This window comes from Eutrigla gurnardus (assembly GCF_963514095.1).
Source record: "Eutrigla gurnardus genome assembly, chromosome: 16".
Classification (NCBI taxonomy): Eukaryota; Metazoa; Chordata; class Actinopteri; order Perciformes; family Triglidae; genus Eutrigla; species Eutrigla gurnardus.
In genome coordinates, this window is record NC_139927.1 from 24,254,417 (window position 1) to 24,281,153 (window position 26,737).

Genomic DNA, 26,737 nt, shown 5'->3' on the forward strand with positions numbered 1-26,737 from the left:
GATATAGGCTACGAGAAAATATAAAAATGATTGAAACTATCACTCACCAAATTCTTCTAGCTTCTGGCGGTCTGCACTCCGACTCCTCAACGGGCACGCTCAGGTCAGGCGGCACGAGCGAAGCGAACTGCTGCTTGCAGCGAACACCTGCTCACCCCCCCCCCCCCCCCCCAAAAAAAGGTGAGTGATTTCCATGCATGCAAGAAGTGGTAGGTCAGCGGATGCTGAGGCGAACTTTCGTCAACTTTCTGCAGTCAATCGCTACAGACCTCCAAACTTCATGTGGCCTTCAGATAAGCTTAAGAACAGTGCGTAGAGAGCTTCATGGAATGGTTTCCATGTCCGAGCAGCTGCATCCAAGCCATACTACAGCAAGTACAATGCAAAGTATCGGATGCAGTGGTGTAAAGCATGCAGCAACTGGACTCTAGAGCAGTGGAAACGCGTTCTCTGGAGTGATGAATCACGCTTCTCCATCTGGCAATCTGATGGACAGTTTTGGGTTTGCCAGGTGTTTGGTGGAGGGGGGATTATGGCGTGGGGTTGTTTTTCAGGAGCTGGGCTTGGCCCCTTATTTCCAGTGAAAGGAACACTGAATGCTTCAGCACACCAAGAGATGTTGGACAATTCCATGCTCCCAACAATTCCATGCTCCCAACAGTTTGGGGATGGCCCCTTCCTGTTCCAACATGACGGTGCACCAGTGCACAACGCAAGGTCCATAAAGACATGGATGAGAGAGTTTGGTGAGGATGAACTTGACTGGCCTGCACATAGTCCTGACCTCAACCCGATGGAACACCTTTGGGATCAATTTGAGTGGAGACTGAGACCCAGGCCTTCCCGTCCAACATCAGTGTATGACCGCACAAATGCGCCTCTGGAATTATGGTCAAAAGTCCCATAAACACACTCCTAAACCTTCCTAGAAGAGTTGAGGCTGTTATAGCTGCAATTTGTGGACCAACATCATATTAAACCCTATGGATTAAGAATAGGATGTCACTTAAATTCATATGCGAGTCAAGGCAGGTGAGCGAATACTTTTGGCAATATAGTGTATATATACACACGGACACACTTACAGTCTGAATATATATAAATACACAAACTTTGAGGTCTGCTGACTGATTAACATGATGAAATGTCAAAAGGTTGGCAGGCAGATGTGTTGTAATGAGAGGACTGAGGGTCCACACACACACACTAAAGTTGACATAACAATAGATCAATCAACAGAGCAGTCTCTCACTTTTTTCCCCCTTGATTTAATTTGCCTGTTCCTCATCTTTCTGTCATCATTAGGACTCTCGTTAGCAGAAGTCTCCATAGTCAGTGGACGTCCTGAGGTCCAATAAAATGTAAGAAGCCTTTATGACACAATACAGACCTCGGCACAACAGACAGTTCCCCATAATACAAACTAATGGACAGAGAGCAGGAAACACACTTCACAGATACAAGATGCCTGTTTGTGTCTCAGTAGTGTCTTATGATCCACTACGATATGATGGTTCTGTGTGTGTGTGTGTGTGTGTGTGTGTGTGTGTGTGTGTGTGTGTGTCACTTACAAAATGTGTCACAGTTATACAGAGAAAAGGAGGTATGGACCCAAATGCAGGTTTGAAGAAAAGAGAAGTTTTATTTAAATAAGGAAAACTAAAAAACAAATTCCAAACTCAGGGAGGCCTTAAGGGACGGTAGAAGTTGATCAAATGGCTGAGGCCGCTCGGGAGGACGGGCAGGAGGGCGACCAAGCGGATGGGGCCACTAGGGAGGCTGGGCAGGAGGGTGAGGCCAGGCAGGAGGTCGAGGCCAGGCAGGAGGTCGATCCAGTGGATAATATTAGATGTTGATGTGCAGGCGGCTCCTCTGCCATCAGTGTATGAATGTGTGTGAACGGGTAAAAGTGACTGAATGTAGTGGGAAGCACCTTGACTAGCTAGTTAGCTAGAAAATCGCTATATAAATGTAGTTCCATTTATCAGGTCCATTTATTTAAATAAGAGGCCAAAAAAAAGTCCAAACTCAGAGAGGCCACAAGGTTAAAAACACTACACACAAAAGGGAACAAGATAATCAAACAGAAAAACAGAACTTACAAACGGAAATCCAAAACACACTGGGAGACACACAGGCTGACAAGATGGGCAGAACAGATCAGGTAGTGGGTAGACATCCACAGATACAACAGATGAATGAGCAAAGATAGAAAGGAAACAGACTGAATACACGAGGGCTGATGAGGAGATGAGAGACAAGTGGGAAAACACAAGGGCAAGCTGAGGTGATTGGGGAGAACAAGAGGCAAGGCTGATGAGATAATCAGATACAGCTGAAAGACAGAAAAAAAGGAGTGAAACTAGACAGAAAGTAAAGCATGTGACAACACAAGACAGAAGGACTACAAAATAAAACAGGAAACCAACGCCACAAGAGACAGGATACAAACCATCGTATGTGGAAAAAATGTCCCTCGAAGAGACACATACCAACCAGGAAGAGACTATAAATGACCACAAAGATACACAAAAAGACTACAAAAATAAGACAACATTACTGCAAAGAGACAGAAAATGACTACAAAAGAAACTCAAAACGACTACAAAGCGACACAAACAAACTAAAAAAAGTGATGTGACAACTACAAAGATTCTCAAAAGAACTACAAAGATCAATAAATACAACAAAGACTAAATTACTACAAAGACATAAAAGTACTAGAGTCACGAAAAATAAACAGACTAAATCTACTATAAAGACAGAATCTACTGTCTTTCTGCTGTGTAGGAAAGGGAGATGGGGTCTTGTCTCGGTCCAGCAGCCTGTTGTCTCATTCTCTGCCTAGAATCACGACTAGAGACAAACGGAGGACAGAGGACACACTGCAGGATGTCTCAGTGACAAACCTGTCATTCATCTTTTCAATATGAGGAATTAAGAGTTAGTAAGAGTTGTTATCAGTTAATTTAATGATCCTATATTATTTGATATTAATATCTTTACGTTTCTGGTATAGAAGAATCATGTGTTGCACATTTGGCAACAAAAGATGAAGTGATTGACAGCAGCCCTCTGAGCACCTGCTGATTTGCTGAAAAGCCTTCTAAATGCATTGTGAAGTCTTGTTAACACCTTGATGTGCATTCATGCCATCCTCAACTGATTTTCAGCTCACAGTAGAGCCCAAAAATGGCAACTTTGGTGTTTTTGTGTGATGGGTTGGTGTTATAGATCAAGATTCTTTTATCAAAACAACCATAGTTCACACTCGGCATCACCAAATATGGTTTTCTCCAACAAGTTCCAAGTATGCAACAGAACATTAAAAGAAGTCATTAAGGAAACAACTAAAAAAAGAGACAGGTATATAAAGATAGTGAATAAATATAATAAAGAAGGTAATTTAGAAGTTGTGGAAAGAGGCTGTGTAGTCTGTTCTTTCTTCCAAAAAATGTGCAGCCCCATGTACAGAGGCTCAATGTACTCGACGCAGTGGTCCCGGGTTCGACTCCCGCATTTCATCTCCCACTCTCTCCCCGTTTCCACACCGTCTGAAAAAAGGAATAAAAAGGCTTCAATGGCGCTCTAGCAAAAAAAATATATCTTTAAAAAAAGATAATAAGGACAAACTCAATGGTCTCCAAGAACTGTCACGCCATGGGTGAGGGGTGTCTCGTCATGGTCCCACCCTTATAGATGACTTTCAAAGGGACCATCCGGAACCAAAGACTCAACTCTTCTTAAACCCTTTTTCTTTCTCCCTCTTACAGGCCGGGGTCTAGGAACATCAAGCCGGACGTCCTGTCTCAACTGTTCAACCCCGAGCCTGTTGCCAAGGAACCAGAGACCATCCTTCCACTGACCCATGTGGTTGGAGTGGTAACTTATATTTATTTCATGAACTGCAGCACTTTCTGTCGAGACGAAGCTGTCTCTTGTTTTATGTGTATGTGTTCTTTTTAAATGTCCTGTTTCTGATTTGATTGTTCGTTTTCTGTTGCCTGTTGAACTCTCGACTGCAAAACTAGTTTACCCTTGGGTGTCAATAAAGTAACCTGAACCTGAACCTGAACCTGAACTTGGCAAATAGAAGAAGAGGTGAAGTCGGTTTGTCCCTGTCAAGTTGCGCCCATAGGTGATCCACTGGGCTCACACCTTGCCGCTTTCATGCCATCCGGGAGTTCGGAGAACGATGTTCGCCATCTCTCGGCGGTTCTGGTGGCCGTCCATGGAGCCGAAGGTCCGGGAGTAAGTGGAGGCATGTTCGGTCTGCGCTCACAACAAGACGTCCTCGGGGTCTGGCATGGGCCCTTTGCAACCACTCCCTATCCCCTGCAGACCGTGGTCCGACATTTCCATGGACTTTGTCACGGGGCTCCCGGTCCTCCAAGGTAATACTACGGTTCTCACTGTGGTGGATGATTCTCCAAAATGGTTCGGTTTATTGCTCTGCCAAAGCTGCCCTCCGCCAAAGAGATGGCAGAGGTCATGATGAACAGCGTTTTCAGGATTCATGGTTTTCCAAGAGACATCGTCTCTGACAGGAGGCCCCAGTTTGTGTCCCGGTTCTGGAGGAAGTTTTGCCGGCTCATTGGAGCCAAGGCCAGCCTGATGTCAGGGTATCACCCGGAGGCCAACGGCCAGACCGAACGCCTCAATCAACAACTGGAAACCGGCCTCCGGTCCCTGGTCTCCCAGAATCCCTCGACATGGAGCAAACACCTGGTCTGGGTTGAGTATGCACACAATTCCTTGCCAACATTTGCCACAGGTTTCACTCCATTCAAGTGTGCTTATGGCTATCAACCCCTAGTCTTTCCAGAGAACCTACGGGAGGTGTCGGTCCCCTCTGCCCATGCCATGATTCACCGTTGTCACTGCATCTGGAGAGCTGCCCGCCAGGTGCTGATCCGACAGGGGGACCGGGTCAAGAAAGCGGCGGACCGCAAAAGACGGCCAGCTCCCGCCTATCAGCCAGGCCAGAGAGTGTGTCTCTCAGCCAAAGACTTGCACCTTAAGGTCCCCTCCAAGAAGCTGGCTCCCCAGTTTGTGGGACCGTTCCCCGTCACCAGGGTCATCTGGCCTGCAGCAGTATGGTTTTGTCTGCCTCGGTCCTTCCGCGTTCACCCAACATTCCATGTTAGCCAGGAAAACCAGTTAAGGATAGCCCCTATGGTCCCAGCCGCCGCACCCTGATTCCTGATTGTTTTCACCTGTTGCCCATTACCCTCATGTGTTCAATAGTCTGTGTCTCCCTTTGTCCTGCATCTGAGTATATCATTTGTCGATGTACCTTGACTCATTGTTATCGTCCACAGTCCACGCCACGAATCCCATGAGTTGGTATTTCTTTGATTTCTCTGTCACAGTCTGGCTCATGAACTGGACAAGATAGGAGGACACCAGAGGGGTTGCAGAACAACAATGAATAATTTATTTACAAAAAATACTATGTACAAAATTGTAGATCTACAAACTAAGGAAAATAAGGCACAACACAAATAATCAAGAAGCCCCAGCCAGCATCTGGCCTGCGATCAGGCAGGGGCAAAGCGGGATGCAGGCATCAGGGTAGAGAGAGGGAGAAGACTGGCAGCTCCTCAGATTTAAACAGTTGGGTTACACCGGGCCCTTGGTGCAAGCCAATCAGCAGCCAGCTCTGCCTCCTCTCTAGACTCGGCCTGAAACCAAACAAGAGACACCTAGTGCCCTGGAGGAACTCTGCACCTCCATGAGTGAGCAGCAACACGGGCACCCCTCTAGGGCCGTGACACCCCCCCCCCCCCCCCCCCATAGGAGCAGAGTTCAAACCAAAAAGCACAACATGGGAATCTTCATGAGACCAACTCATAAGGGCAAAGTTCCCATGAGTGAACATTTACGGGTCATTCTAACATCAACAAATTGATGCCACCACCAAACACCCAATCCCACATTTTAAATTACAGATTCCCATCAATCCGCAACAGAACATAATAAATTCGACTTTCTTCACAATTAACCCTGAGCCATTACCACCACCACAATAAATCATCATGAGTGCAGTACTACTTCTGCTAACAGGTATGCTTGGGAAAGTATGTACATGTGTGCATATACAGATATGTGACAGCTCTCACCAAATCCAGGAGATTCCCCCCCCCCCCCCCCCCCCAGAGTTTTACCATCAGCTGTTCCCGACAACTCAGCAACTCCTGGCGCCTAGAGAAGCATGGATAGTCAATAGAAAGTGACAGAGAGACCAGGGAGAACAACCAGTGAATGGTCAGAACAGGTTTCAGTCAAGGACCGCCCTTGATAAGGCATTGGCCACAATGTTGTCCTTGCCTTTTACATGGCGGATATCTAGGCTATAGGACTGCAGAAATAAAAACCAGCGCATCAGTCTTCTATTCGGACAGGACAAGGAGTGAAGAAACACTAGTGGATTATGGTCTGTATAGACCACTAAAGGAGCACCGGAGTCGACATAGACTTCAAAGTGTTGTAGTGCCCACACCAGGGCCAGTGCTTCCTTCTCGATTACAGAGTAATGCAATTGGTAAGTGTTGAATTTTCGTGAGAAGTAGCTCACAGGACGCTGAACACCGTTACTGTCAGATTGAACCAACACCGCACCGGCTCCACGATCACTCGCATCCACCTGCAGTTCAAACGGACTCTCCAAACAGGGAGCTGCCAAAACAGGGGCGGCACACAAGAGACTCTTAACATTGTTAAATGCCTGTTGGCAAGAAGTTGACCAGATATATTTGGCTTTAGCCTTTAACAGGTCTGTCAGAGGTACCACCACTGCAGAAAAGTTTCTACAGAAACTTCGGTAGTATCCGACCAGACCTAGAAAACGCATGAGATCTTTCTTGGTTGCCGGTACAGGGTACCGCTCTATCGCAGCAACCTTCTCCTGTACTGGACGAACCTGGCCTTGGCAAACTTGCTTACCCAAGTACGTTACAGTCGCCTTGGCAAACTCACACTTTGCCAAGTTGATTGTCAAGTTCGCTTCACGCAACCGGTCAAATAGCTGGCGGATCCGGACGACATGGTCTCTCCAGGTGTCACTATGGACCACCACGTCATCCAGATACACTGCACAGCCCTCCACACCACACACCACGGTATTCATCAAGCGCTGAAATGTCGCAGGGGCGTTTCGAAGTCCAAAACTCATAACCGAGTAAGAGAACAAACCAAAAGGTGTAATAAATGATGATATATCCCTAGCACGTGAAGTCAAGGGAACCTGCCAGTATCCCTTCAACAAATCAAACTTGCTAACAAAGCGGGCGGAACCAACACGATCCACACAGTCCTCAATTCGAGGCAGCGGGTATGCATCAGGCTTTGTTACACTGTTAACCTTCCGATAATCAGTACAGAACCTAGGACTTTTGTCAGCTTTATCCACGATTAAACAGGGCGAAGCCCAACCAGATGATGAAGGCTGTGCAATGTCATTGTCAAGCATATACCTAACCTCAGACTCCATTACTTGTCGCTTCTGTTCTGACACTCTGTAAAAACGTTGCCGGATGGGCTCAGCCTCTCCAACGTCAATATCGTGCTCTATGAGTGTTGTACGTAAAGGGACATCATTAAACAGACACGGATATCCTCTGATGAGAGCAGACAGTTCAGCAAAGCGCTCAGGAGACAAATGCCCACACACAGACTCAAGATTAGACACGGTTTCAGAGTTCTTAAGCCGACCCCGCAATCTACACTCATCTGGAGCCACCACCCCATCATCATCATCCGGAGCCACATCACCAGACAAATACCCTCTCACGGTATCAGCCATTAGCGCAGGACTAACACTTGGCTGCACACTCCCCCCTGCCACAGAAGAATGTGCCCCCCGGGAGAAATAGGGTTTTAACAGGTTCACATGGCACACTTGAGTTTTCCGTCTACGCCCTGGAGTCTCAATCAAGTAGTTCAACTCAGACAGTTTACGGAGCACAGTGAAAGGACCAAGAAACTTCGCCTGAAATGGGGAACTAACAACAGGAAGCAGCGCAAGAACCTGGTCACCCGGACTAAATTGACGGACCTCAGCTTTTCGGTCATATAGCCGTTTCATCTTGACCTGAGAGGAGGCTAACAATTTCCTAGCCTTCTCCCCAGCCATGTACAACCGATGCCGGAAACCATTAACATAGTCAATGATGTTCTGTGGTGGCTCAGGGAGCCCCACAGAATCACAGAGCAAGGCCAACGGCCCACGCACAGTATGCCCAAACACCAATTCGTTTGGGCTAAAGCCCATGCTCTCCTGGACAACCTCTCTTGCGGCCAACAGGAGCCAGGGTAACCCCTCCTCCCAGTCACCTCCTAGTTGAACACAAAAACTGCGCAACAAAGCCTTCAAGGTCTGGTGAAAACGTTCCAAAGCGCCTTGACTCTCTGCGTGATATGCAGAAGATTGACTTTGTTGGACACGGAGTTGTTGCAACACCTGCGAAAACATCTTAGAAGAGAAGTTCGAGCCAAGGTCACTCTGTATCACTTTTGGAATACCAAAGATGGAAATAAATTGTGTAAGGGCCTTAACCACAGACTTGGTCTTAATGACTCGCAAGGGATAAGCAGCAGGATACCTCGTACTCTGACACATCACAGTCAGCAAATACTTACTGCCTGACTTAGAACTAGGCAATGGGCCAACACAATCTACTATCAGGTGATCAAACGGCTGGGCTATAGCTGGAATCGGAGAAAGCGGAGCCGGACTAATAGTCTGATTGGGTTTCCCTGTCATCTGACAGGTGTGACAGGTCTTAATATACACAGAAACATCCCGTTTCAGGCGGGGCCAAAAAAAATACCTCAGTATGCTCTCATATGTTTTACGGACCCCAAGATGTCCAGACTGATCATGTGACGTTTTTAGAACTTCCTGCCGAAACTTCTCAGGAACCACGATCTGAAACACAGCATCACCAAGAAAGTCTTGCCCATGTGGCACCCATTTCCTTACCAACAGTCCGTCCTGCAACAGGTACCCCCTCAGGGCACTCTCCCCATCAACCTCTGACAGTACTTGTTCAAAATACTCGCCAAGCGTTGGATCAGCTCGCTGTTCAGATGCTAGGTCACTGCGGGAGACAAACAAAGAGCTAGGAACAGGCACAGGAGAACCCACATTCAACTTGATAAGACTGTCCTCAGCCTCTAGTTCAGGCTGAGCTCTAGTCATGGCGCGAGTAACCGCACATGCTGAAAACACATCCGGAAAACACTGAGCATTCTTATCAGGCATGTTGGAAACCGAAGTAGCAGCTACTACTAATGATGGTAGATTAGCAAACACACGGCTACCAGCTAACTGGTTACCCGACAGAACATGAACACCCTGAACCGGCAAAGCAGGGCGAACACCCATAGTGACTTCCCCTTTAACAAACCCACAGTCCAGAACCAACTTATGTATAGGCACAGGTAAAACATTCAATCCCATACCACACATCAGTATCCTATCCCCAATATCTGAATGCTGGGAAAATGGTAACGCAGAACTCACTACAAAAGAATCGAATGAACCTGTATCCCTGAGGATTTTTACCGGGACTCTTGCATCACCTCCCACTAGTGATACATAGCCATCAGACACAAAAGCTGAAAAATCTGGATGTTCTGGACCGGCATCATTCGCCACCTGCTGACAAGGAGAAACACAGGGAGAAGCACAGCAAGAACCTGGCTTCACACAGGAAACTTCAACTTTAGCTGAATTAACTACTGGTGCTTCAACAGGTGCAGCAGCCATAACAGGTTTTACGTGGCTGAATGGTCCAGCCTTTGCTTTGGCTTTGTTATTAGGACACTCTGCCTTGTAATGCCCCCTGTTTTTACAGTAGTTACATACTTTAGTGTGATCATAAGATTTCTGAACAGCCCTGTAGTCATTATGCTTACCAGGATGAGACGGTGTTGCTTCCTCCCTTTGTTTATTTGCAGGGAAGGACTGACTGAAATCTCCTTTATAGTCAACTCGGGTTCTGTACTCACGCTCACGATGTACCAAAACATATTCGTCCGCCAACTTGGCAGCTTCAAGGGCAGTTTTCACCTTATGTTCATTTATATAGGTAGCTATACGATTAGGAACAGAGTTTTTGAATTGCTCCAACACAATTAAATCACACAGCCCCTCATAAGTACTAACTTCAAGTGAAGAACACCACCTGTTAAAGTGAGTTGTAATCTCTCTAGCAAACTCCATATGAGTCTGCTTACCAGACCGCTCCCAAGTCCTAAACTTTAAACGATAAGCTTCAGGGACCAATTCATAGGCCTTCAACACAGCCGCTTTAACAGATGCATAAATCCCACTTTCAGCTACCGTGAGTGCAGAATAAGCCTCCTGGGCTCTCCCAGTCAGCGTACATTGGAGTAACAATGTGCGTTCAGCATCAGACCAACGTCTAGCCCCTGCAACACGCTCAAACAGGGAAAAGAAAGTGTCTGGATCACGTTCAGAAAACCGAGGAACTAATTTCAAACTACCAGAAACATCAAATGAACGTGCCTGCCCTTGACCAGCACCACCATCATGTGCTAGCCGGCGCACCTGCTCCTCCAGCTGCAATTTCCTCACTTCATTCTGCCTAATTTCCACTTCCAAAAGTAACAACTGTTTACGCTCCTCAAAGGACAATCCTCCTGAACTATCCAGAGTTGCAGCAGCTGTACTTAAACTTGACTCAGCGCCATCCTCCCGCTTCAGATCTAACCTCTCCATTAAAATTCTCTTCATGTTGCTCGTCATACGCTTATCACCAACATCAATCTCATAGTGTGCAGCAAGTTCTACAACTTCTTCACGTGAACACAAGTCCAATAACTCCACCGATGGAGCAGCCACAAAATCCTCAATATTTTTCCCCGACGCCATAATTGACAGTTAACTTTAAACCTGTCCAAAAGTGAAAGACTGATGCAAAAAAAAAAAAAGATTTATTCATTCATTTATTTTTAACTGGTGTATGAAATCAGCTTACCTGAAAACAAATATAACCTTAGCCCCAAAAGTCCGTAGGCCCACACAGTCAAGGGATCGCTGTACTTTGCCCCTCTAACTACCTAACCAGAAAGCTAGCTAAACTTCCCCACTAGCTCTTCAGGTGCTCGGCGGTGGGTACTTAACACTGAATACCGTAAGCCCGGCAAGCAACCAGCAATTGGCGACTCACCTGCAGCCTCGGCTGTGCTCCCGAGACAACTGCTCTAGCCACCAATAACACCACACTACAAAATCCCCCCAGGACGAACTCCAAAGGGAACTCGCCCCTAGCCTAACAGGGACAAAACACAGCAATAGACGGTAGACCATGCAAAAACCCCGGAACTCCGTTACCAGAAAAAACTCGCCAAACATTTACAAACTAACGGGACAAAAATCCCCATAAGTAGCATTACATACACACTGCACAACAGATCTCATTATTTTTAACCAAGCAACACTTACCCCTCGGTAATGTCTCCCACAAAGCCGTAGTCAGCATGTCCACAAACAACACACGCTTCCGCTAACCAGATTTACTACGCGCTGACGTCACGCAACGTAGTGGTTCATTCATAAATTCGGCTATCGAAAACAAACCGGATTCTCTGACTGGACGAGCCCCCATTTGTCACAGTCTGGCTCATGAACTGGACAAGATAGGAGGACACCAGAGGGGTTGCAGAACAACAATGAATAATTTATTTACAAAAAATACTATGTACAAAATTGTAGATCTACAAACTAAGGAAAATAAGGCACAACACAAATAATCAAGAAGCCCCAGCCAGCATCTGGCCTGCGATCAGGCAGGGGCAAAGCGGGATGCAGGCATCAGGGTAGAGAGAGGGAGAAGACTGGCAGCTCCTCAGATTTAAACAGTTGGGTTACACCGGGTCCTTGGTGCAAGCCAATCAGCAGCCAGCTCTGCCTCCTCTCTAGACTCGGCCTGAAACCAAACAAGAGACACCTAGTGCCCTGGAGGAACTCTGCACCTCCATGAGTGAGCAGCAACACGGGCACCCCTCTAGGGCCGTGACATCTCGCTTTCCTCGTTAAGAGTGATTTTTCATTGTAGTTTCTGGTCAGATTTCGATAAGCCTGTTGTTTTTGTTTATAGCCTTTGTACCGTTTTCAGCTCTAGAGTAGCCCCTGTAAAGTTTATAGCCTCGCCTTTTTCCTTTGTTGGAGTGATTTTCCTTTTCGTAAAGTTTATAGTCTATTCCCGTTTAGCACAGCGTAGTTCTCAGCCTTTTTCTTTGCCTCCTTAGGGAGTGATTTTTGGTTATCTTTTCCCCGTTTTTATTTTTATTAACCTTTATTTATACAGGTAAAATCTCATTGAGACCCAGGGTCTCATTTACAAGAGAGACCTGTCCGTTAGAGTTCTCGTGTTTATTAGTGCTTCCACGATTCTCAGTTTTCAGCTCTAGTATTTCATAGCCTGTTTTCGTTCTCACGCTGTCTTTGGAAGTGCTGAAATAAAGAACCGTTCTAACTCTACACCTGAGTCCTCTCTCTGTCCAAGAACAACTAGACCGATGGGGACAAAAAAAATAACATTTTAATTAAACATTCTATGCAAAAACATACAATGTCAACTTACAATGTTATGTTTCGCTACAGTTTTTCCTGGAGACTTTGCTGGACAAAGGTCATGTTTTTTTATGTAATTTTATAGAACATGTTGGAAGTTGACTTTTCCTTGAAAGAATATGACTCCCCTAATGCTGCTTGGGTCTGTTTGAAAATAAAGCAAAAACATGGTACAACATGTACCATGGAGCGATAGAAAATTACTTTGCCAACTCTTTCATTTGGGCTTCCCACACCTTAGGAAACCTCCAGATTACGACTGTGTGCTTCACTTCAGGCTTTGCTATTGCCATGTTATCTTTAATCAGTTGCATGAGGCATAACTTCTTTTAAAAACAGATGAGATTTCCACCAGCATCGGTTCTGCAGTGATATTTTCAGTGACACTAATACATCTGTAAAAACAAACTAGATGTCACGTTCGGGGTGTGTTGTAGGAGGGGGAAAAGGATGGGACACAAATGCAGGCAGGAGACAAAAGGTAACTACAAAAAAAGATTAATTAAACTAATAAAACAAAGTTCAACTGAGGGAGGGGGTGAGGGTAAAATACAACATTCAAAAAGAAACACTTACGATAAACCAAAAGGACACAGGAGGCTGGACATGGAAAAACGAGTAATCCACAAGAAACAGGGAAGTGCAGCATCCAGGGAACAAACAACTAAGTTACACACAATGACCCGACAGCGAGACAGGGGAAACACAATGGCTGTGGTCAAAAAGTCAGATAATTAGGTCCTCACTCCTATTCCTAACGCCTTTTCCTTGACCTCGGGGGAAAACGTCACGGGGTTAAGAAAAGTTGGAAGGAGAACTCAAAAGGATTAAGGAAAAGACGACCGGTGCTCAGAAGATTCAACCTGACTTTCACAAAGCTACGTCATTATAATGCATCTGCGCTGGAGAAACTACAATAATGGACTACAAAAAGTGCATCGCCCACTTCTTCCCATGTTGTTGGTTTTATAAACAACTGGTTCACTGACCGGCTTCAGGTCCAGCAGCTCCTCCTTCCTGTTTGACCGTTTGCTGTATTTACATTTCATTTGTGGTTTTAGTTTCATTTTTGTCATTGTCACATTTGTAACATGATTGAAATAAATAAAAACACTAGAGTTGAGCCGGATACTCGGCTGAAACGAGTATCCGGTACGGATAAAGCACTTTTGCCGAGTACGAGTATTATACGAGTAATACGAGTCAATATCTGTGCTCGGATTAAATAAAAATCCTCATTGGGTAGCTGACTGTGTCTGCGTCCTGTGATATGCTACAGCCCCTCCCCTACACACTCGCAGATGTGTGTCCGCTCTGATCACTCACACACAGAACAGCTCTCTGTCTCTCCCTCAGTCACTCAGGTTCGCGGGTCGTTTTCCGTTAATGTTTAGGGTTTCTTTCTTCAGCTTCAGGTTTGTTATTACTTAGGTTGGTACTTACTTATGAACTAGTAGAGTTCTGGTACTTCGTTCAGACGTGGTGCCGACTCGCGTTGCGTCTCTGCCTGTCGGAGATTTTTCTTTTTCTTTTTTTAACCGTCATCTGGCTGCCTGGCTCTAACACTTTCTTGCTGTATTTCGTGAAAAAATAAAGCTGGTAGTGGTATAAATATTGGAAATCAAGCTACACACACACACACACACACACACACACACACACACACACACACCTGGTGTGGGGAAAAAAAAAAAAAACCAAAAAAATATATATATGAAAAAAAAAAGATCACACTGATCATAAAAAAAATTAAAGTTAAAAGAAAAAAGTTATTGTTGAGTATGAAAACTCTTGTTCATTACATTTTACTTGATAATTGCAACCGCATGTGTTGTATTCATTGTTGCAAAACTTGTTCTGTAAATAGTTTGTTTGCTATCGTGATCAAAACCATTGATCTGAAGCTCAATGCTGATGCTGTCCTGTAAATAGTTTTCTAATCAGCAATAAATAACAATTTCTGATCAGCCCATATCAATTGCATGCTTAAAATAACATACCAGTTAAAACCTCGCTCATTTCAAGACAACCAGACCCACTTCCGGGTTAAATCCCGCCCACTTCCGGGTTAGGCCCCGCCCACTCCGAGTACAGATACAGATACAGATAATTCATATGGTTAACAGATACAGATACAGATACAGATAATGCTGTACTCGCTCATCCCTAAAAAACACCATTAAATTATTATCAATGTCCACACACATTTATCAACACAATTCCAAATACTATGGGGCAATTGCTCTGTCAGTTAGTATTGCGCTAGCTGTCCTGCGCTTTAAAACCAGACTCCTTAAAATGGAGGTCTTGGAGTTTAACACTGCGCAGCTGCGCACAAAGTTGAACGTGGTTGCTGTGTAACGACTCACAGGATCAGCTGATTCCTAGTTAAACTCGGGTTAAACTGCTTGGAAACCGGAAGTACTCTAATTTCTAGTTATACCCCAGCAGATGCAGTCTTAACTTAATGGTGGATACATTTTGTGCTATAATTACCAACAAAAACTTAATGGGAATGTAAAGTGAACTTTAATATAATAAAATGCAAATAATGTTGAAATATATTATAAAATAGTCTAGGCTACTTTTTGTGGAAATATGAGTCTGGAATCTGAATCTGCCCTCACCTACGTCAATCACTAAATCAGTTACTTGTCATTGTTTTCTCTTGGTGTGCATCCAAACATGATTAATTAATTCATTGAAAACAAATTAACATGCACGTAATTAGGGTAATTTCATGAATAGTATGATCCTCAGTGCGTATATTTATTTTTTTACATACAAATAATCTGTTCTTTGTCGAGTTTTAGTTGGGCACTTGCCTATTTAAGCAACTCCTATATTGTGGCCTTTATTGTACTGAAGGCCTATCTGGTGTAATAAGTGAAAATGTATCATACATTATTATTTATACTAATAACAATAGTTGATAAAAACGAATTGTGTGTGTGTGTGTGTGTGTGTCGGTTATGATGGAGCCTTGTTTCATCCTGCAAACTGGTTTAGTCTCATCTAAACCCACGTTAGTTTCGAGATTAGACTAACACGCACAAAATACACCCTCTAGTGTCTGATGTGAAGTCATGTCTCTGAAGACACAGCAATTGAGATCAAGGTAAAACGCATCTGCAGGTTAAACCACAGGTATATATGACACAGCAATGGAGCTTAAGATGTCACGTGACTTCTTGCGTCACTGACGAGTTTAAAACTGAGATAAACTCTAAAAAGTGGCTAAGCTAGTGTCAGAGCAATAGCCCCTATATGTCTGCATGAAAGTAATTGTTAAATAGGCATATCGTTTGTTTTCATGAACCGCCGAGGTGTGCGGCACTTGTTGCTCTCGCAAGGAATTGTGGGTCGGCGTGATCTCCTTTCGTAAAGGAAGATCCATTGTATCCTATGCTAAAGGAGATTGAAAGGATTATTGGAGCTCTTTTTCTTTGCATTTAGAGAATTCAAACAGCCACTTGTTTACTTTTGGGTCATTTCTTCAGTTAGGAACCTGCCCAAGCAAAAAGGCTATTCAACCGCAGCCATAGACTATATACACAGACAAGGAACAGGTGAAACACATTAGGGCAGGTTGGGTAATCAACACAAGAGAGTGGGAGTCAAGACAGCAGAAACAATGAGGACCGGAGGCCTGTACGACACAGCATGATTTGGGTTTAGCGAGGTAACTTCAGGGTTAACTCTGGGTTTTCCGTCCTATGACGGTGGTTCACTTCTTACCGGGGTACATCACCATGGTAACTTCAGCTAGAGAGCTAACCTGTTCCGGAGCAGGTTGTTTCTACTGACCAATCAGCTCTCTTGGAAAATGGCCTCAGCATTTGTATAAGATCCCATGGAGCTTGGTGCACGGCAAAAAAAAAAAAAAAGAAGCTCGTGGATTGTGAGAGGGTCTCTTAGGAGAGCTATAGTGTTCAAAGACCAGCAAAACCCTTTTTCTTTCCCTCAGGATTTTTTATATGAGAGATACAGATTCTCATCGGAGGGAATGGCTTATCTATGTCGGCGTACATTTATTTTATTTTTTTTTATTGGTTTATTTCAGGGACATTGCACACTGATCAACAGCCAAACTGTAAGTGAACCAGAGTTAGCCAAAGAGGCTAGTTTTCATCTGTAGTCCCTGGCCAGATTTTCAAAAGGCAACCTAAAATTACAGAGATAAAAAGCATGTATAAGCATTAAAAAACAACATAGTAAGAACAAACTGACAAACAGAGGCAATAGATAATACAAAAAAAACCCCAGCATACATATGACATTATACCCTGTTGACATTGTGTCATTATGCAGCAGGCTAAAAACAGGACAAACACACCTACATAAAAGCACATATACAGCGGCATAGAGCACAAACAAGCAGGGCAAACATATACAGCAGCATAAATCACAAACACACACCAACAACACATTGTTTTAGACACTAACATGCACAGCACAAGACAGTAGCTGGTTTAGCTGAAGTAACGTTGGAACAACTCAGGACTGCTGGCACTGATAACGCGGCCAGGCCGGTGGCCCGCACAGACCCACAAAACATCCTACCGGCCATGGATTACCATCCTCACAGTGAACTGACTGTAACAGCTGACGAATGTCAACAAAGACATCGTCACGTGAGTGCCGAAAGTCATTTAGCAAATCGCGCAACTTTGAAACAGAGACAGTCAAGACTTTTTCAAACTGTGAATCATGCCCAAATCATTTGGAACTCGGACACAAAACCCAATGGAATTTTGGGAGGGCATATAAATGTCAGAAGCATGCTACCAAAAACAGATCAGATACAGAACTTACTTATGGAGTCTAACTTCTTTTGTGTATGTCTGGGACTTGGTTGACTAGTGTGACGGTCCAGAGGACCCCACAGGAAGACGCCTGACTCAGCTGCTGCATACACGTGCACTTACACGCTCTATACATTGTATGGTCTCACATTTATACTGATGCTACATGACACTCCCATTACGTGGTGCTCTGATGGAGGTGAAGACCCGTCACACAATACTGACAACATAAACTCATGGACTTGGTGCCAGCGGAAGACGCACTAAAGCTACTGTCCATAGCTATGCGGCTACCGCAACAGCTGCACTGATCATATTAGTCATTCAGTTTGCACAAACGTTATGGACATTTTTAACTTTAATAAAGAACGACACAAACGATGAAATGCTGGAATGCAATGTTGCGCTTTTTATTTTGTTAAAGATACAACACAACGCTTAAGTTAACAAACAAACAAAAGATTTACCGGCTGCCATCTCGTTTGGCTCCTGCGTCCGCGGGCAAAGGGTGCCGACGACAGCGTAACATTTATTGGTTCTGTGCGTGATTGGATCCGCACCAATGTGGAGTTTAGTATGGGGGGGTTTCCGGGGAGAGTAGGCCCTGATCAAGCCAACTTTTTTTAGGAATCACTTCATACAGTAAATTATGTATATTGCATACTAATTGTTGTGGGCAGGTGCAATAGATGTGTAGTCTCATATGTAAGTGTGAGTGTAATTTGTTGTCACCGTGTAATTGTTTGTCTAATGTTCCCCTGTGTGTGCATAATGGTGCTGGCCGCCTTCTATATGTCAACCCCCCTGTTTCTTGTATGTGAGTTGTCTGGTGTCTGGTGTGAGACACATATATACTGGTAACGGGACAAGTTATTGGAGAGCTGTAGACCTCGCTGAGCGAAACCCTTATAGACCTGATTTTCACAAATAGGCCAGAGAGAGTAATAAAAACTAACAATCTTATTACTAGCCTCTCAGATCATAATATGACACTGATTATAAATAAGCTAACTAAAAAGCGCCTAGTCTATCATACCAAAATGGTAAATCACATTTCAACAACTGGAATTCCTAAATCTAAAATGGTTGACTTTGAACATGATCTGAAGGAAGTCAACTGGGAAAGGGCAACTAAAGAGCCAGATATAGACCAGAGTGCAAACACTTTTGCCTCTATCCTGCATGACATAACTAGCACACAAAAACCTGGAAAAATAAACCTAAGAAAAAGTATCGTCCATGGTTTAATAGTGACATCCTTCAGCTCATCAAAGAGAGAGATCTTGCTCTTAAAAGGTCTTTAATGACTAGAACTAGTACTGACCATCTTATTTACACTAGTTTAAGGAACAAAGTGTCAGACCTGGACACGGAAAGAGGACTCAGGAGCAGATTTAGAGCAATTAACTGTTTTTTATTGTGAAGTTGGTTTCTTTATACTTGACTCCTTAACAGAGTGACAAACAATCCGGCTATGAAACACGCTAACTAATCTGCAGACCTAGGAAACTTACTGAACAAAAGGAGGCACTCCACCGGAGGCAAACAAATGGCTTAGAACTAGACTAAAATCTCTCTGAAAACAATTACAACAAAAAATCACTCTTCAAAGAGGAAGCAAAAGATACAAACTTGGTTCGTGGCTCTGAACAAGGCTGTGGACGTGGGCTGGGGTGCATGACAACACAAGACACTCTGGCACAGAACAAAGGGAGACGCAGACTATAAGACACATCAGGTGAGGGAACACAGGTGGGAACAATTAGGAATCAGGGGAGACATCAGACAGGAGGCACATGAGGAAGGGCAAGTGACCTGAAACGAAAAGAGAGTTACTCTTCAAAATAAAACAGGAAGTTCACGAGACAAAAAAAACCCAGGACAAGACACCCCTCACCGCGGTGTGACACAAAGTAGTGTCTGAGCTGAGGAAAGCATAGACTTGGCATTTTTACAAACTCATTGGAGAGGCCAATGGCAATAGTTTAAAATTGTGGCAACACATAAACAGACTAGCCAACTCAAGTAAACAAAAGCACCCAAAGATAAACTGCCTTAATGTATGTGGTGAACTCACTACTAGTAATGAGTCAATTGCAAATGGTTTTAATAATTTCTTTAATGAGTCGGTGAAAGAATTAGCGAATCATTTTAAATCTACTGAGCCACCTTGTGATGAAACTCCTTCTATATAAAAGAAGTAACCCAGGATAAAGTGAAAAAAGTTATTGCAAACATGAGTAACTCCATGGCAAAGGATAACCATAACTTAAATACTGCATTTATCAAGAAACATCAGTTGTCTGCTGGAGCCAATCACTTACTTGGTAAACGTATCAATCCAAACAAATAGGTTCCCAGAAAGCTGGAAAACTGCAATAATTACTCCAGTTTATAAATCAAGAGAAAGGGACTTAGCAGGTAACTACAGGCCTATCGCCATCCTCCCGGTAGTCTCAAAAGTTCTAGAGAAAATTGTAGCTGAGCAATTAATGGAGCATTTAGAGTCTAACCATCTGCTTTATCCACAGCAGTTTGGGATTAGACAAAAATACTCACAGAATCTGCAAATTGTTATCTACTGGAGAAGATCAAAACTTCCCTGGATAAAGGAAATGTTGTAGGGGCAGTGTTCTTGGATTTAAAAAAAACATTTGACACTGTTTACCACAGTGTACTGCTCAATAAACTAAAGCAATTCAAATTGTCGCCTGAAGCTTTTAAATGGCTAAAATCATATCTGGAGGGTAGACAGCAGTGTGTTAGGGTCAATGGGGGGAAGTCCAGTATGTTAGTAAACAGCATGGGTGTACCACAAGGATCCGTGCTTGGTCCATTGCTGTTCACTATGTATATTAATGACCTGCCGAACTGCTGCCCAAGTGTCAACTGCCAGATGTATGCTGATGACACCATCATCCATGTGTCTACTAAAACACCCAGCCTGGCTGGCGAGCACCTGACACAGGCTTTATTAAACATCTCAGCTTGAGTGATGTAAGAATGTGGCCAAAAACGGTACTACACTCAAATTCAAAACACTGCGGCGAGTCGTATCCGCCTCCCCCTTCACCCCCTTCACCCCCTCCCCTCCAGATTTGAGGTTGCCAGAACTGTTGGCGTATCCTCTGTCACAACGTGCGAGGAGCGACTATGGCGAGCGACGAATCTTACGCTGTAAGTCCATAATTTGTTTGCTAAGTAATAATTTTTTTTATTGCAATTACAGAGAGTCCTTCTAAACAAACTCTGTAGAAGATACTGCACAACACGGTGTTTGTGTAGCGCTCCCGAAATGAAGCTAAGCTAAACCTAAATAACGTAATAGCCTATAATAATTTACAGTTTATTTCCACTTGTTTCAGCCTGATGAAGATGCTAGCTATTTGTCAAGTGAAGCGGATGATGAGGCAGGTGACCGGCGACAGAGGAAGAGACCTGCGCTAGGGAAAGGAGGGAGAGGGGGTACAGGACAGAGGGGAAGAGGAGGACGAGAGCAGGCAGCTCCTGGTCCAGGGGCCAGAGGCCAGAGAGGTGTAAGCAGAGGAGGAGGACAAGAGATAGCTCCAGCCCCAGTGGGCAGAGGACAGACAGCTGGAGGAGGAGAAAGTGCAGGTCTGAGTGGGAGTAGAAGTGGCACAGGAAGCAGAGGGAGGAGAGGAGGCAGAGATGAAGCGGAGGAGGAAAGGGTTCAGAGACTACAGACTGAGAGAAGGGTTCAAACAGAGGTTTGCGTTTCCACAATTGATTTTCAGAGTATGCTAAAACTGTGATAAATGAATAGATTACTGAAGTGACATCATGGCTATAAAACCTGTAGTGTAGACCATCTGAATTGTATGGGTCGGAGGCAGTGTTACATCATGTCAGCTTTGTTTTTTACTTTTGCTAGCTGAAATGCATAACATTGTTTCTTTGTGATGTGTTTACCTAGGCACTTCTGCAGATGGGGGAAGGGGAGCTAAGAGAGCTGACCACCCAACTTTTTTCCCGGGAGCCAGGGTTGGTTTTTGATGCCCTACTAAGCTTAGGGAACACCCCTACTCCTCCACCAGCGGCTGGTCTTCCATGGTGCACCTGTGGCAACTGCAGGGAGATGACCACAGATTTGGAGAGAAAATGCTGTGGCCAGGCCAACTGCCGCACTTCAACCTGTACTGTCTGGAGGATGGCTATTTGCGCATTCACAGACAGAACAGGAATGTTGTGTGGGTAGTTGTTGATGCTAGAGAGCCAGGGGATGACAACCACAAATTTAGGTATGCTGCCTATCTGCAATACATCTTTTGGCAGCATGGGTCATTGGGCCAGGGTAACAGGCGCGTAATCCCTAGCTGCTGCGTTTGGAAGATTAGGGACAAATACCCAGATCCTCTGGGCCAGTACACAGGCTTTGTGCCCACTATTTGATGTCATTTTCAATTATGTTTTGTTGTTCATATGTTCGTTACTGTTAAAATGTTGAGTTTGACTGAAAATTTGTTTTTGTTTATCAATAAAAATACTGTATTCAAAAAAGCACTGCTGTGTCTTTTACCATGACATCATAACAGAAATGCTAGATTCAGATCATTATCATATGTTGTCAAAGTTCATTATGTCCAATTGATGTAATTACTTTATAACATTAGCTTGCTTCCGGCTTTCATACAGTGCAGATGCTTTTCCTCTTTGCTCTCACCCCTGCCTGCGATTTTCTGCTATTTTTCGCTATCTGCTTCTCCTCAATAAGAAACAAAGAGCAGCAGCTCTGGATACTTACAAAACCAGTGGGATTATATTTTCTTTAAGATAAAACAGGCATTTTTCAATATTTTTACGACTTCCTCAACGCTATGCGAGGAGGCCTACCAAACAAGATAAGCCTGAGCCTGTGCTACTTTGCTAAAGGTAATTAGCAGAAGATGCCTCCCTTCTCTACGGAAGATTACCATAAACTCCTACAGAAGATTTTACTGTTGGAAACAAAAATGAATCGATTAGAAGTAGAAGTGAATGGACTTTGTGGGAACAACACCACTCTAGTAATGACTCAAAACAGTGGACAGGAGCATACTAGAACCCAGCTAAGTAGCAATAATGAAGCTATGAAGAAAAACGGGAGGACCCTGTACATGGTAATAAATCTACCAGCAAAAAACCTCCCTGGAACACACTTGGTGCGAAGCCAAAGAGAAGACCATCTCCCTGTGACAAGGGAGAACGGATAACTGGCAGGACCCAGCGCCCCGATATCTGTGATCTGACCGGCTGGCCTGCGTTACCATCTCCATCCAGGCACAGCGCCTCCTCAACCCCACTGCCTCGTAGGACACAGCAGCGGACAGCTGGGAAGAGGAGAGCTCCCAAGAAACCTCCCCAGCAAACAACTGTTCAACTAAAGAACAGGTTTGGAAACAGGACCATGGATCCCCTTCTGATTGCCTGGATAACCCCCCACCAGCACGCAGCAGGGTAAGACCTGCTAACTTAAAGCCACAGAGAAAGCTAACGACAGGGCCTGAAAATCTGATTTTGGGTGACTTTTCTGTAAAAGATATGAAAAGCAGTAATAACACCAAAGTACTCTGCTTTCTGAAGGATACGGTGTCTGACTTGGAAAAAAGAATCCTGGAAATTGTGGCTGCACAACCAACTGTGAAAAATATAATTCTGCACATTGGATTTAATGACATTGAAAAACAACAATCAAGAGAGTTGAGAGAACATTTCAATAAACTCTGAACTTTGAAACAGTCAGCTCTGTGAATGCTGAGGTTCCATCAGTGGCCCTCTGCCCCCGACCGGGAGAGGAGCTGAGACATTCAGGAGACTGTTTTGGCTCAACAATGGCTCTCAACTGCATCTCTTGCTCACCCAATGCATTTTATTGACAATTTCCACTTTTTCTGGGACCGCAGGCATCTTTTTAAGCCAATAGAACACTAGACTGTCGATGTGTGATAGAATAATATTTGAAACAAAACTAACCTTGCATTGCATGAATCATCCATTTTTTGAGCAGCGGAACTTTACTTTGCTCTGTCGGACTCAAAACTCTAAGACGCGCAGCCCGAAATACTGCCCGTAAATAGGCAATCGAACCGGGCAAAACTGTCGGCACTTATACCCCAAGGCTGTCTGAAAAGCACTCGGAGCTCACTCAAGCCCACGGCCACGCGAATCCACTATTATGCACTGCGAATCTGGTCCGTCCGGAGAACCGTAAACCCTCGGACGCGTTGCGGGGATTCCCTCCGGTAAATAGACACATGAACACCGCCGAACATTCGGGCCTCGTGCCCTCAGAGCTGGGTGAAAAGCCCATGGTCCTCACTCAAACACCGGGCAGCCCACGGCCACGCGAATCCACACATGCGGACTCTCCGTCGGACTTAAAACTCTAAGACGCGCCGCTCGCAATCCAGCCAGTAAACACGCGGCTCATCACCGCTGAACTCTCGGCACTTGTGCCCCCAAGGCTGTCTGAAATGCCCTTGGAGCTCACTCAAACACTGGGCAGCTCACGGCCGGGGGAAGCCACAATTACGCACCGCAAACCTGGACCTCTGCTCCGTCCGTAGACCCGTAAACCCTCGGATGCGTTGCGGGGGATTCCCTCCTGGCACCACCAGTCTCCGTTTGTTTGGTCCCGGTTCTCAGCTCCAGCGGGGGCTATCTGGGTCTCCACAGACGCTCGTTCATGTTCTGCCCTTTGAGCATCCCTCTCGTGCAATTCTTCCTCTGTATATTCAGGCTCGTACAGGTACGGTTGGGTTTGGTTGGAAAAAAACTCATCAGAGTCTTCAAAAGTTTCAGTATATTCTCCAAAAGTGTCAATTTCTGTGAGATTGAAGAAACTAGCATTGCAGGCTACTCTGCGTCTGTAGCAATGACAGCAGGTAAACAAACTATTATAGAACCGGTAACTTATAAGTGCTAGGTGATATCACTCCGCCGCTGCCATAGCCTACTAGGAAGTATGACACGCTGCTGCTGCTGAGACATACATCCTTAAAAATGCAAGGTTGGTTTTATTTCAAACATTCTATCAACACATGTACATCGATAGTCTGCCGTTACAATGGATTTGCCTCGGGTGCACTGTGGAGTGGGCAAGACTGTTTTTAATGCCATGCTAGCTAAGAACGATTGACTTGCGCTAGCCATAGCATAAGCGAACTCGGCAACTAGAAGAACTGAATGAAATTTCTTGAAAACGTCTCCTTACGTCTCGAACACACCGGCGCACTTGGAAAATAGGTCTTATGTCCAAAATTCTGAACTATCCCTTTAACTGCAACATGGCTAGAACAAAATAACAGTGCAAGCATTCTGATCGAGACAGCACCCCCCAACTATAATTTTATTGATGTATGTAGATCTGGGAAAAGAGGTGGAGGGGTTGCTGGTATATTTAAAAATACATTTCAGGGCAAACAGATGTCACTTGGTGTTTTTCCATCATTCGAATACCTTTGTGCTGTGTTGAAATGCTCTCCCAGAGTTCTCCTGTTAATAATTTACAGCCAACCTAAATATTCGTCAAATTTTTTCTATGTTTTGACTGAATTAGTGTCTAGCATCTCCACTGACTTTGACTGCCTAGTTATAACTGGTGACTTTAATTTTCATATTGATGATTTGAATGACAAGGGTGCAAAATAACTTTTTACTATTCTAGACACATTTGACCTTTCTCAACATGAGAAAGAGGCTACTCATTGTAGGGGACACACCCTGGACCTGATTATCACAAAAGGTCTCAATGTTTCTGATGTTTTTGTGACTGATCCTTCATTGTCTGACCACTTCTGTGTTTTCTTTAATATTTCTTTCATTCCTGACACACAAACTGAATCAAATAGGTCAAAAAGCGGTACATCAATGAACATGCCAATGTACTCTTTAAAAATGCCATCTCCTCATTACCATCTCTAAACCCATGTCATGCTGATGATCTTGTAAACATCTTTAATTCCAAAATTCTGAATGTCATAGATGTCATTGCACCTGCTATTGTTAAAACGATTTCTGGTAAGCAAAAGGCACCCTGGAGAAAAGCTGCTGTTGTGACAGCCCAGAGAAGAGAGTGCAGGAAGGCTGAACGAATCTGGCGGAGTTCTAAACTTCATATTCACCATGACATCTATAAAGAGAGCCTCGGGGCCTACAATTCAGTCTTAAAAAGTGCGAGAGAAGCATTCTTCTCCAATATCATAAACAACAATACTAATAAGGCAAAACCCCTATTTGCAACTGTTGACAGATTGACCAACCCCCCAGCACAAATACCAGCTAAACTCCTTTCCACACAGACATGCAATGAGTTTGCATTCTTTTATACTAATAAAATTGAAGGCATCAGATGCGGCATCGATATCTCAAACAAAAAAGTTGGATCACCACCCTGTTCAGGCAAAAGTAACACAGCAATGTTGGCGAGATTGAATGCCATAGACTCTAAAACTCTAGTGGAAACGGTGACAAATCTAAAATCGTCCACCTGCTGCCATGATGCTTTACCTACCAACTTTTTTAAGAATGTTTTTGACTGCCTATCAACAGACGTATTGCAAATAGTTAATAACTCGATTCAATCAGGCAATTTCCCAAAGGCCTTCAAAACTGCAGTCATTAAACCTCTTCTAAAAAAGCGGAGCATAGATGCCTCTATTATCAACAACTACAGACCGATTTCAAATCTACCCTTTGTAGAAGAAAATGTGTTACCTTACAATTCTTATTTGTATCTCATATAATTTTCCTTTCTCTCGGAACATTAAATGTCCTGCTGAGCTGTTTTTTATTGTCTTTAACCCTTGCCGTCTTGATGAAAAGACACTTTGATCTTTCCCTCTTCCTGAACTGAACTGGATCTTCATGGATACACTGTGAATTTCTTTTCTCCACTGTCAGTGATTAAACCTCATTTGAACCAGCCACAGAATTGGACTGGAGAGTTTTCTTCCATACCTTCATAAGTAAAATAATTGAGAAAGTTGTCCTCCAACAACTAAATTACTTCATGGCCTCAACAGGCTGCCACAACAACTTCCAGTCAGGATTTCGACCTTTTCATAGCACCGAGACGGCCCTTACTAAAGTTGTAAATGACATCTGTCTTAACACAGACTCTGGCAAAACTTCAATATTAATGCTATTAGACCTCAGTGCTGCATTTGACACTGTCGACCACTCAATACTTTTGGACAGGTTGGAAAACTGGGTGGGGTTCTCAGGCACAGTATTAAGCTGGTTCAAGCCATATCTACAAGATAGGAACGATTTTGTTTCCATTGGCGACTTTGTATCAGAACCAACCAATGTAACGTGTGGAGTCCCCCAA